This window comes from Crocuta crocuta, unplaced genomic scaffold, assembly GCF_008692635.1.
Source record: "Crocuta crocuta isolate KB4526 unplaced genomic scaffold, BGI_CrCroc_1.0 scaffold143, whole genome shotgun sequence".
Classification (NCBI taxonomy): domain Eukaryota; kingdom Metazoa; phylum Chordata; class Mammalia; order Carnivora; family Hyaenidae; genus Crocuta; species Crocuta crocuta.
Genome location: NW_027529175.1, coordinates 1404568 through 1416409, shown reverse-complemented (window position 1 = coordinate 1416409; position 11842 = coordinate 1404568).

Below are 11842 nucleotides of genomic sequence, written 5' to 3'. Positions count from 1 at the left end.
GTGAGAGCCTTTTAAAAAGCACACTCTTCTAACCTCCCAGTAATTACCTGCAATTTTCTAACCTCATCTAAAACCAAAATGCTCGTCAAAGCCATTCAGCAGGAAGCTAATAAAGACGTCATTATCTGGTCTGTCTGCTTTCACTCTTGCCCCCTCTCCAACCCATTCCCCCCACGGCAGCCATGGTGATCTTTTTAAAACATAAATTAGATCATGTCACTCTTCTGCTGAGAATCCTGCAGCTCTGGGAACTGGCAACGCGGCCCAGCCTCCTCGCCTCCACGTGCCTAGCCTCTCCTTCCTGCTTTCAGTCCTGACACATTGACCTTCTCTCTCCTCCAGCTCTGGTCTTTGGAAACTCTTCTCCTGGGCTCAGATGCCCCTCCTTCCTTCCCTGCCTGGCTCCTTTCCAGGCTTCAGGTCTCAGCTTAAACGGCGCCTCCTCAGAGGTGTGAGAGGAAATGGGGAAAGCGGTTCTTGCCTCCCAGTGCCCCCCGTGTCTGTCCCCAGCTGTGCTTAGGAGGTAGACGTGTAAACCCCAGGAAGCAGGGACTCTCCCTCAAACTTGGCCCAGCGCCCGTACACAGCAGGTTAACACTCAATAAATAGCTGTCGGCTTCATGCCTGCTTCCTGGTATCAGGTATACTAATATCATCTCCCTTCATTTACCGGCTTGTTGAAATTACAAAAAGAGTAGATGCTAATTATTCATGTCTGAAAACTCTGCAGGAAGGAACAAAAACTAATATCCTGTTTTTCCTTGATTCCTTCCCACGGCAAAAGTAACCACTGATAACAGCTTACTTTGTCTCCTTCCCAAACTGCATTGCCATTAAACATACACACACACACACACACACACACACACACAAGATTGTGCTATTGGTATTGATTCTATTCTGCAACTTGCTTTTCTTATGCAAACAAAATTTATCATCTTAACCGGTTTTAAGTTTACAGTAGAGTAGTGCTAAGTATATGTACATTGCTAGGCATCCAGAACTTTTTCATCTTACAAAACTAAAACTGCTCTTCGTTTTTAAAGATTTTATCTTTATCTCTACACTCCACATGGGGCTCGAACTCACGACCCCGAGATCAAGAGTTGAACATTCCACTGACTGAGCCAGCCAGGCACCCCTGAAACTGCACACCTAATAAACAGTTCCCCGTTTCCCCCTCCCACGAGGCTCTGGCAACCACCATTCTGATTTCTGTTTCTATGAGTTTGAACAACTTGCTTGATATTTTGCTTTTGAACTTAATGCATCTTCCCGTGTGGCTTGTGGGATCTAGCTCGTTATTCCCACAGTCACGTAGCATTCCACAGTAGCTACGGCTGATAATTACCCAGTTTCCTCTAGGTGATGTGAAGACCTGCTCCCACAAAAATGCTGAGATGCCAGGGTTACATCCCAGAACTGCGAGGGCAGAGTATGTACTTCTGTTTGGCTAAACTGCTGCACAAAGAAGTTGTACCAACTACCCTTCCACCCACAGAGGAGGAGAGGGCTTCTTTCCGGCTCTTCCCAACGTAAGCCAAGTAAATACGGTCCCATCCCAGGGACAGAAGCTGACGGCTCTGAAAGGAGGCTCAGTGGCTCCCTTCTGTGGTGGTTTCCCTGGGGGAGAAGCCGGGGGCTGAGCTGGTGGCGAGATGGGAATCCAGCTGCTAGATGTATACACGGGAGGAAGTCTGATTCAAAAGCCATATAATAAGTGGACTTGGGAACGAGCTCGTTGCCATGGCAACCCGACTCCCCTGCTGCCAAAAGCGGGTTTTCTTCTTTCTTCCGCACCTGGCAGGGGCTCCTCTCCTCTCAAGATTACTTGAGGAAGAAAGACAGAGTTTGGCATTCTTTTATTGAGGTCACTGCACATTTTCAGACAGTGACCACCCTGTCACTGACAAGATGTGATTCTCAGATGTCCTCTGGAGGCGCGGAGCTGGCTGAGCCCCATTCGCCCAGCTCATAGCTGCACCTGTGTCTCTTGCCTAGGACACTGAAACAATGGACCCCATCCACCTGCACTGTCTTTTCTGATGCTTGGGGGGGGGGGCAGGGGGCAGGTGGACCAAGCTCCCGAGGAGACTGCTCTGTTCCCTTCACAAGAAAAGGCTTTTTATATCTTGTTTCTTAAAAACGCTGAAGGTCAAGGTCAGAGGAAGCTTGCTTGATCAGGCCTCTTAAACCAGTCCTTGGTTTAAATCACTCTGCTCTGGGGCGCCTGGGTGGTTCAGTCGGTTAAGCATCTGACTTCAGCTCAGGTTATGATCTCGCAGTCTGGGAGTCCGAGCCCCACGTTGGGCTGTGCTGTGCTGACAGCTCAGAGCCTGGAGCCTGCCTCGGAGTCTGTGTCTCCCTCTCTTTCTGCCCTCATCCCTCAAAAAATAAATAAATAAAAACATTAAAATAATTAAATCGCTCTGCTTTCTCCAGGGCATTTAACCTTGAAAATGCTGATTGGAATAGAGCAGAATTAAATTAAATTATTTTGACCTGTTTCCTGCATCAGTCTCTGAGCAAGGCACCCTGTGGACATACCCTCGTCTAATCCGTCAGCCCTCACTCAGTAAGGTGGGAATTATGATCTCCATTGTTCTTCTTTTAATGCTTCAGTATGTCTTTTTATTTTATTTTTAATTTTTTTTAATGTTTATTTTATCTTTGAGAGACAGAGTGTGAGTGGGGGAGGGGCAGAGAGAGAGGGAGACAGAGAATCCGAAGCAGGTTCCAGGCTCTGAGCTGTCAGCACAGAGCCCGATGTGGGGCTCTAACTCACGAACTGAACCGTGAGATCATGACCGGAGACAAAGTTGGAAACTCAACCGACTGAGCCACCCAGGCGCCCCATCCCTGTTGTTCTAAGAATGAAATCGGAGGCCCCAAAGCTTAAGTTATTTGCCCAAGATCTCACTGGAGATATATGAACCTGGCCCTGCCTCGGTCTCAAGGTCATGTTCCCCACCCCCAACCAGTAGATAATTTGGAGATGGCAGAGGTCTGTGGGGAATTGACCCACGAGCTTCACGTGCTCCCCTCACCTGACCTTAGCCTCCACCTCCCTCTTTAATCAGTCAGTGAGCTGTGGTGGGGAAAACATGGGGGTGTGGAGGTTCAAACCCATACTAGCTGTGGATCATGACCTCGTCTGAAGCCCCACTTCAAAACAGAAATATGGGAAACCGGCTCTCTGGGTCTTGACTGTTTTTTGTTAGAACACTTAGCACTGCGGGATGAAGTGAACGGAGAGGAAGGATCCCATGATGTGACATTTCTGTTAAACTAACAGCCCTGATCACCCAGCCAGCGGCTTGGGAGCTTTTTCTACTTTCTCTTACACCGCTTCTCCTGTGGGAAGGAGCTTCCTAGCCTCCAGGGTATATGACAGTATTGATTTATATCCTTGAACTTGATTTTCCTACATCCTATCCCAGCGGCAACCATCCCTGGAGCCATTCCCAGGAGAATCTGGTCCCATTCGCACACACAGTTAGTCTCTGCGGTCCAGACCCACAAAGCAACCCTTTCCTACAAGCCCAGCCCCCGCCGCAGGCCCCAGAAACGCTGCTCCAGGTGCACCGTGTGACCCGGCTTTTGGAGCGCCACCTGGGAGACCGTGACAAGGGGAGAAGGTGCAAAAATTCAAGGAAAAATGGTTCCTGTAACTTATCTGATGAGTCCCTGTCTGTCTTCGGGGAAATAGAAAGGAAAGCTAATTTGCCGGTTCCTGATGACTCAGTTTCTGGAGGGTAAATGCCCAGTCCTTTAAAGCTCCTCTCCTTTCTACTGCCACTATCCATGATGGTGGTGGCCAGGGCCACTGAGCGACTGGTCACCCATGGGCTTTCCGGAGCATCCTGCTGACAGCTGCGGCTGGAATCATGCCCAATATGGGTCTCCTCCTAAGGATAAGAAAGAGGGCCAAGAATCCAGTGCTTTCGGCTGTCCCCTCAACCCCTCTCAAACGCCCCTCCTTCTGACCCTGGCTTTGGCCTGGAGGAGGAGATTGAAACCCTGGGTGTACCTGGCCTTCCGCCTTCCACTCCAGGCTCCTAACAAAAGTCGGTGGCCTTGCCCACCAGGCCTGGCTCTTGATATGTTAATGAGCGTTTAAATTATTTAGAAAATCTTGTCTCGGGGCGCCTGGGTGGCTTAGTCGGTTAAGCATCCGACTTTCGCTTAGGTCATGATCTCGCGGTTCGTGGGTTCGGGCCCTGCGTCGGGCTCTGTGCTGACTGCCAGCTCAGAGCCTGGAGCCTGTTTCAGTCTGTGACTCCCTCTCTCTCTGACCCTCCCCTGCTCACGCTGTCTCTCTCTCCTGGAAATAAATAAAACATTAAAAAAAAATTTTTTTTAAAAAAATAGAAAATCTTGTCTCTCTTGGCAAAAACTGACTTTCAAGGCTATTCCCTTTTGCTTTACACCCTGGAATATTTTGGGGGATGTCCAAAGCTGAGCACCAATTTCCTCTTTCTCTTTGCATTACTAATCCTCTCCGGGGCAGACAGGCGCTTCTGGCTGAGAGGGGGGGACTTTACACAAAAACGGAGGACACAAGGGAAAAGCACATTAATGTCTTTCAACAGATATTCTTCCCCGTCCACACGCTTATGACCAGGTATGTGTCAGGGTCCTTCCAACCCTGAAATTCTGTGGATCTGTGGATTTGTCCTAACATTGTCAGACACAGGAGTTCTATTGAGCAGCATTTTGTAAAACAAAACCTTGGGGCGCCTGGGTGGCTCAGTGAGTTCAGTCACGATCTCGCGGTTTGTGAGTTCAAGCCCTGCATGGGGCTCTGTGCTGACAGCTCGGAGCCTGAAGCCTGCTTCAGATTCTGTGTCTCCCTCTCTCTGCCCCTCCCCTGCTCACACTTTGTCTCTCTCCCTCTCTCTCAAAAAAATGAATGAAAGAACATTAAAAAATAAAAGACCTTTTCTTCAGGTTACTGCCCTAGTCTCCTCCCCTCTCTAGTAAAGCTTCCGGGAAAAGGTGCTCCTACTGCTTCAGAGCCCACCAAGGTCAACCTACACCCATTCTATGTCTAAAATATTTTTTTAAATGTTTATTTATTTTGGAGAGAGAGACAGACCGAGTGTAAGCAGGGGAGGGGCAGAGAGAGAGGGAGACACAGAATCTGAAACAGGCTCCAGGCTCCGAGCTGTCAGCACAGAGCCCGACGCGGGGCTCGAACCCACGAACCGTGAGATCACGACCTGAGGTGAAGTCGGATGCTCAACCAACTGAGCCACCCAGGGGCCCCAGATTTCTTTCTTGTCACACATTGTGAAGTAGACCCAGGAAGACCCGAGAACAGCCCTGTTCACCCTGGGTTCACCATATCAGGGCATCCATCAGCCTGTCCTTCAGCTCCTTCCAAAAACAGGGCTCCTGCACAGATAACCCCCTTTACCAGGAAGGCCTCCTCCCCTCCTTATCCTTTACAGCTCGGTGGGTGACACGTCACTTCTTCGCCTCTCTCCTTGTGTCACGACACTTATTCTCTCTCATCCCTCTCTGGTGTAGAATCCCAACTGTAATTTTTACATGTATGTGTGGGATTATCTGATGAAGGTTTCTTCCCCACTGGGGTAGCTCCGCAAGGCAGCAGGGACCCTAACGTGCTTTTGCTCTGAAGGCAGGCTTTGGCCACAGCCATTTCTGACCTTACGTTTGACTTTGCTCTCAGATATCTAGATTTCACCTCTAGGTATTGTTCATTCCTCTAGGTTCTTCCTCGGACATCCAGGGAGGAGGTTAAAAGCCCTCCACACTTATTTGCTTTTTTTAATTTTTTTCTTAAGTAGTCTCTATGCCCAGTGTGGGGCTCCAACTCACAACCCGGAGATCAAGAGTTGCACCGACTGAACCAGCCAGGCGCCTCTTATTTGCGGTATTTTAGATGCATGTGGACATGTTTAGTTGAGATGGGGAGAATCCAGATTTTCATCAGATTCAAGGTTAAAGATTCCTTCCTGTGCAAAATCCTCAATACAAACAACTGCTGTTCCTGCCGTCGTCTAAATCCTTGGCGCATTTGATTTTCCATGCCTTCCTCTCTGCTTTTGAGACCCTGACCGGCAGAATATCTGTTGTTTGTGTCTTCCCATCACCTTTCTCTCTATCTGAGGTAATATAAACGCTCTTCTTTTTTATTCTCTTAAAAGGAATGCACATAAGCACACACTGGGGCTTACAATGAAATGGCCCCACGAGGGTGAACACGTGACCTGGACAAGCCAACAGGAGTGTCCCATTTCCCTAGTTCTCCTGCTTGGTTGAGTGGAAGAAAGTCTGTAAACACAGAAGCAAAATCAGAGGACTTTTCCCGTTTTGAAACAGATGTTGCAGGGTCAAGGTCGTATCAGGTGCAGGGCTGAAGTGCTGGCTAAACCTGGAGCTGTTGTCTGTGAGGACAATGCAAGTTCACACACCTGCTGGTGGCCATCTTTGCTGCCACACCGGCGGACATCCCTTGAGCATGCAGTTGAGGAAAGGCAAAATTGAGCAAAACGATTGAGAGAAAGGCGGGCATGAGGAAGAGAAAAAGGGAAAGTGCTTCCTAACGGCAGAGTTTGAGCACTTGGATCCAGTCATGACTTAAAGCCTTCGCTGGCCCTGAACTTTTTACTTGCTAGACCAGTACATTCTTTTTTTGCTCAAATCAGTTGGAGTTGAAGTTCTATCACTGACAATCAAAAAAATTCTTACAGATTGTCTCAGTCAGCTCAGGCTGCTGTAATAAAATACCACAGACTGACTGGATCAAACAATGGACTTTGATTTCTTCCAGTTCTGGAAGCTAGAAGTCTAAGAGCAAAGTGTTGCGTCCCTGAATGAACCACTGTAGCCAGGGAGATGGGAAACAGTGATTGGTGAAAGCCAGCTGGGGCCCCTTCCTGGAACCAGGCTGGGGGGGGGGGGGGTTAGTTTTNNNGGTGGGGGTGGAGGGGGGGGGGGGGGGGGGTGTTAGTTTTTTCCAAACCACAAGGTTAGAAGTTCAGGACATTATCAGGAGAGTTAACAGAACAGTTATCAAACAAATACGGGTAATTTTCTTGCACAACAAGAAGTCTGGAGGATGGGGTTGGTTCAGCAACTCAGCGATAGCCTCGGGGACCCGTGTTCTTTCTGTCTTTCTGCCCCATCAACTTCAGTGCATTGATTTGCATTCTCATACTTGTCACCTCATGATGCCAAGGTAGTGGCTGCAGCTCCAGACAAGGCATCTGACTTCAAGGCAGGGAGAAAGGAGGAAGAGCCCAGATGGTCCGGTGCTCATTGGTTTCCTTCACTCAGGAAGGAAATTTTTTCCCAGCAGACATCTGCTTAGGTCCTCTTGGCCAAAACTGGATCACATGTGCACCCTTAGCTGCAAGGGAGGCTGGGAAAGCAGAAGACGGTTTTGTCCAATGGCTGTAGACTAATCATGATCCATTACCTGGAGATTCTGTTAGTGAGAAAGAGGATGGCGTGGATATTGAGGGGGTCACCGATGATTTTAGGCAGAGTCCTTTAAATACATTCAAACTAGGGCGCCTGGGTGGCTCAGTCAGTTAAGCATCCTACTTCAGCTCAGGTCATGAAACTAAAGTTTGAGAGTTTGAGCGCTGCATCAGGTGAGCTTGAGCCTCACTTCGGGCTCCATGCTGACAGTGTGGATGGAGCCTGCAAGGGGATTCTCTCTCTCCCTTTCTCTCTCTCTCTGTCAAAAATAAATAAATAAACTTTATGGGGCACCTGGGTGGCTCAGTCAGTTAAGCGTCTGACTTCAGTTCAGGTCATGATCTCGAGGTTCACAAGTTCAAGCCTCGCATCAGGCTCTGTGCTGACAACACGGAACCTGCTTTGGATCCTCTGTCCCCCTCTCTCTCTGCCCCTCCCCTGCTTGTGCTCTCCCTCTCTCTCAAAAACAAATAAACATTAATAAATAAACAAGCTTTTTTTGAAAAAAGTTTTAAAGATAAATACACTCAAATTTTCTCAACCCTACATATTTGTTCAAGTTTTTTCCACCTTCCTGAAACTTGTTCTTCTCTGTCTTTGCTTATCACAGTCCTATGTGCCCTTCAAAGCCTTTTTCAAATACCCCGAACCCCCAGTGAGATGTGAAGACTTCTTCAGCCTCCCCTAGCACCTTCTACCTTTATTCTGGGACTTAATTCCGTCCTGTGGATGGTCATGTGCACGAGGCAGTATTCTGCTGTGGCACAGCTTTAGGGTTACAGCTTGGCTCTCTGGACCTCTCCAGGGCTTTAATTTCCTCATCTATTAAATGGGAGTAATAATAGAACCTGCCTGACAGAGTTGCTGTGAGGATTCAATAGGATAATTTATTTATGTTAACTATTTAGCCGAGTGCCTCTCCTATACCCAGCATGTGATAGCCATTAGCCATTATTATTACTGTCCTGTTCTTCCATCACTGCCCTTACTCTCCACCTTCCTCGGCCTTCCATACTCTGTCACTTTTCTTCAAATTGAGATATAATTCACGTACCATAAAATGTACCCTTTTAAAGGCTACAATTCGGTGGTTTTTAGTATATTCACAAGGTTGTGCAATTGCCATTGCTGTCTAATTCCAGAACATTTCTATACCCCCGCCCCCAAAGATGGCAACCACGAATCAACTTTCTGTCTCTATGGATTAGCCAGTTCTCAGACATTTCATTTAAGCGGAATCATACAATATATGGTCTTTTGTGACCGGCTTCTTTCATTTAGCAGGGTGTTTTCAAGTTGATCCATGATGTAGCACATGTCATTACCTTTTTTCATTCTTTTCTGTGGCTTAATATTATTCCATTGCATGGGTTTACCACGTTTTGTTTATCCAGTAATAGTTAATTGACATTGGGTTGCTTTTACCTTTTGGCTATTACACGGAGAATGCTGCTACGAACATTTGTGTACAGGTTTTTGTGTGGATGTATGTTTTCCTTTCTCTTGAGTGTACACCCAGTGGCGGAATTGCTGGGTCATGTGCTAACTCTGTGTTTAACCCTTTGCGTTTTTAAAAAATGTTTTAATGTTTTTATTTATTTTGAGAGAGAGAGAGAAAGAGCATGAGCAGGGGAGGGGCAGAGAGAGAGAGGGAGACACAGAATCCAAAGCAGGATCCAGCCTCTGAGCTGTCAGCACAGAGCCTGACACGGGGCTCGAACCCACAAACTGAGATCATGACCTGAGCCGAAGTCGGATGCTTAACCAACTGAGCCACCCAGGCGCCTCTGCGTTTAACCTTCTGAAGAACCACCACACTGCTTTCCACAGTGGCTGCACCATGTTACCTTCCCACGAATCGTGTGTGAGGGCTCTGCTTTCTCCCCATCCTCACCGGAAAATGTTAATGCCCGTCGTCGTCTGCCCCCCCGGATCCCGGATCCCGGATCCCGGAGACTGCACGCAGTAGGTGTTCCACTTGAACTGAAGCTCCCTGGGGTTCTCACGCCCCCAGAGTCGGTGAGGCTGGCACAGGGACGTTAACTGTGACTCCGTGGATTTGGGGAGAACAGCTCTTTCTGCTTTCACTCTGCTGACTTTCTGTCAGGCCCAGGGCTGGACCCGTGTTGTCATGGAGCGCACAGCCCGCAGACTAGGGAATTGCCGTGTAGTGAGTATAACCCCGGGGGGCCGCCCAGGGCACGGTGGAGATGACAGCAGTTCCCCCATCTAGGAGCGAGGAGGCTGTTCAAGGAGGGCTTCCTGAAAGAGGCACTGCCTGACCTTTGTCTTTAAGTAGAAGTTACTTGGGCAAAAAAGGGGGGGATAGTGTTCTCGGGCAAAGAGATTGGCACAATAAAAGGGGTAGGAAACACCTGGACTGAGCCGTGGAGGTGGCTGGAGGAGAGTAAAGTGGAGTTTCAGTGCTGAGGGAAGAAAGAAGGAGCTCTGAGTGTGAGAAGTCCAGCTTCCACACAGGAGAAACGGGACAGATGGGAGATCTGCCTCAGTCTCTTCATCTGTAAAATGGGAAGAATGATATGATCTACCTTGTAGGGATCTTGTAAGAGTTTAATGAGCCTAAATAAGAAGTGTGTATAGCATTTGAAACTGTCCCTGACACACATCCGATAAGTGTTGGCCATAACTGCTGCTTTCTATCAGGAGCTTGGTGAGACACCTCGGTATGTTCCCGTCGGGGCCTCAGAGAGGAGTGAATGGGGCAGGGAGGGGGGTCGAGGTGGCAGGCATTCCCAGTAAAGACATAATGCTTCCGTTGTCAACATGAGGATGGAGGGGGGAGGCAGAGGGACAGTGGACATTTTCCAGAAAAGGAAGATGGATTTGGCAGACAAAACAATAGGTGTCCACGTCTAGGAAGGTGTGATTAAGTTATCAATCAGCCATTATGTTTGGACCTACTGGTGCAAGGCGATGTGCGCAAATTGCTGGGATGTATAGAAATACAGCTCCCTAACCAGAAGCTTACCATTCAGTTAGAGAGACAAGGTAATAATTCAAGTAAATAACCATCCAGGTCACATGTAGAGTAAAATTCATCACTTAAGTGGCATAGCTAGGAAGTTTTATCAGAGTCCAGAGAATCATGAACTCACTGGAGGCTAGTGAGGGCTGGGAAGGCTTCACGGAGAAGCAGGAAACTGAGCTGGAACAGAAGAGTGGATAGGATTCAAGTAGGCACAGGGGGTGAAAGGTCACATCAGATGGAGGAAACCCCATTGGGCAAGGGCAGAGGGTTTTGTTTTCTTTTTTTCTTTAATGTTTATTTTTGAAAGAGAGAGAGAAAGAGTGAGAGACAGAGTGCGAGCGGGGGAGGGGCAGAGAGAGAGGGAGACACAGAATCCGAAGCAGGTTCCAGGCTCTGAGCTGTCAGCACAGAGCCCGACACGGGACTCGAACTCACAAACCACGAGGTCATGACCTGAGTCGAAGTCAGATGCTTAACCGACTGAGCCACCCAGGCACCCCTGGGGAAGAGCTTTTAAGTTATTTGCAATCAACCAGAGAAGAAGAGAAAGAGTTTGGAGGATCCCGTGGGGGTTAATGGAGAACAGGACAGGAAAAAGTGAGATAATTAACCACTCACATTTATGAAGTGCTAGGTATAGTGTTAAGTGCTTTTTATGTTAGGAAAAAGAAACATTGCCGTTTTAAAATTATACTGCAAAATAGGACTTAATGCTCCGGGGCAAGGGTGAAATGTCTAAGTGCTTCCAGCAACCGAACAAAATAAATGGGACTCTGGACCCCGGGTTATATGGGAAGGCGTGGTGGGGGTTGTGACAAACTAGCGAGCATTTGCTTCCTCTGAAAGGGAGAGGAAGGCGGGAAGCTAGGCAGCTTTGCCCCAGCTGACCACTCCTCCTTCAACTTGCCTCTCCGAGGCCACATTTCCTCATTCCTACTACCCACCCCTCTGACTGCTCCTTTACAGATTCGTTTGCTGGCCTGTTTGCTCCTCCTCAGTTCAACCTCTGCATGGGAATTTCCCAGGACTCAGGCCCAAGCCTCTTCCTTTTTTTTTTTTTTTTAATGTTTATTTATTTTTGAGGGACAGAACATGAGCACAGAACGTGAGCAGGGGAGGGGCAGAGAGAGAGAGACACACACACAGACTCCGAAGCAGGCTCCAGGCTCTGAGCTGTCAGCACAGAGCCCGATGCGAGGCTTGAACCCACGAACGGTGAGATGACCTGAGCTGAAGCTGAATGCTTAATGGACTGAGCCACCCAGGCGCTCGGAAGCCCAAGCGTCTTCTTATCTGACTCTGCACTTACTCTCCCCTTAGGCCATCTCAGCCATCTGTGGGCCAGTGGCCCTCAACTTTGTATTTGGAGCCTGGCTCTTCTGAAATCAGTGGGGGTGGGAC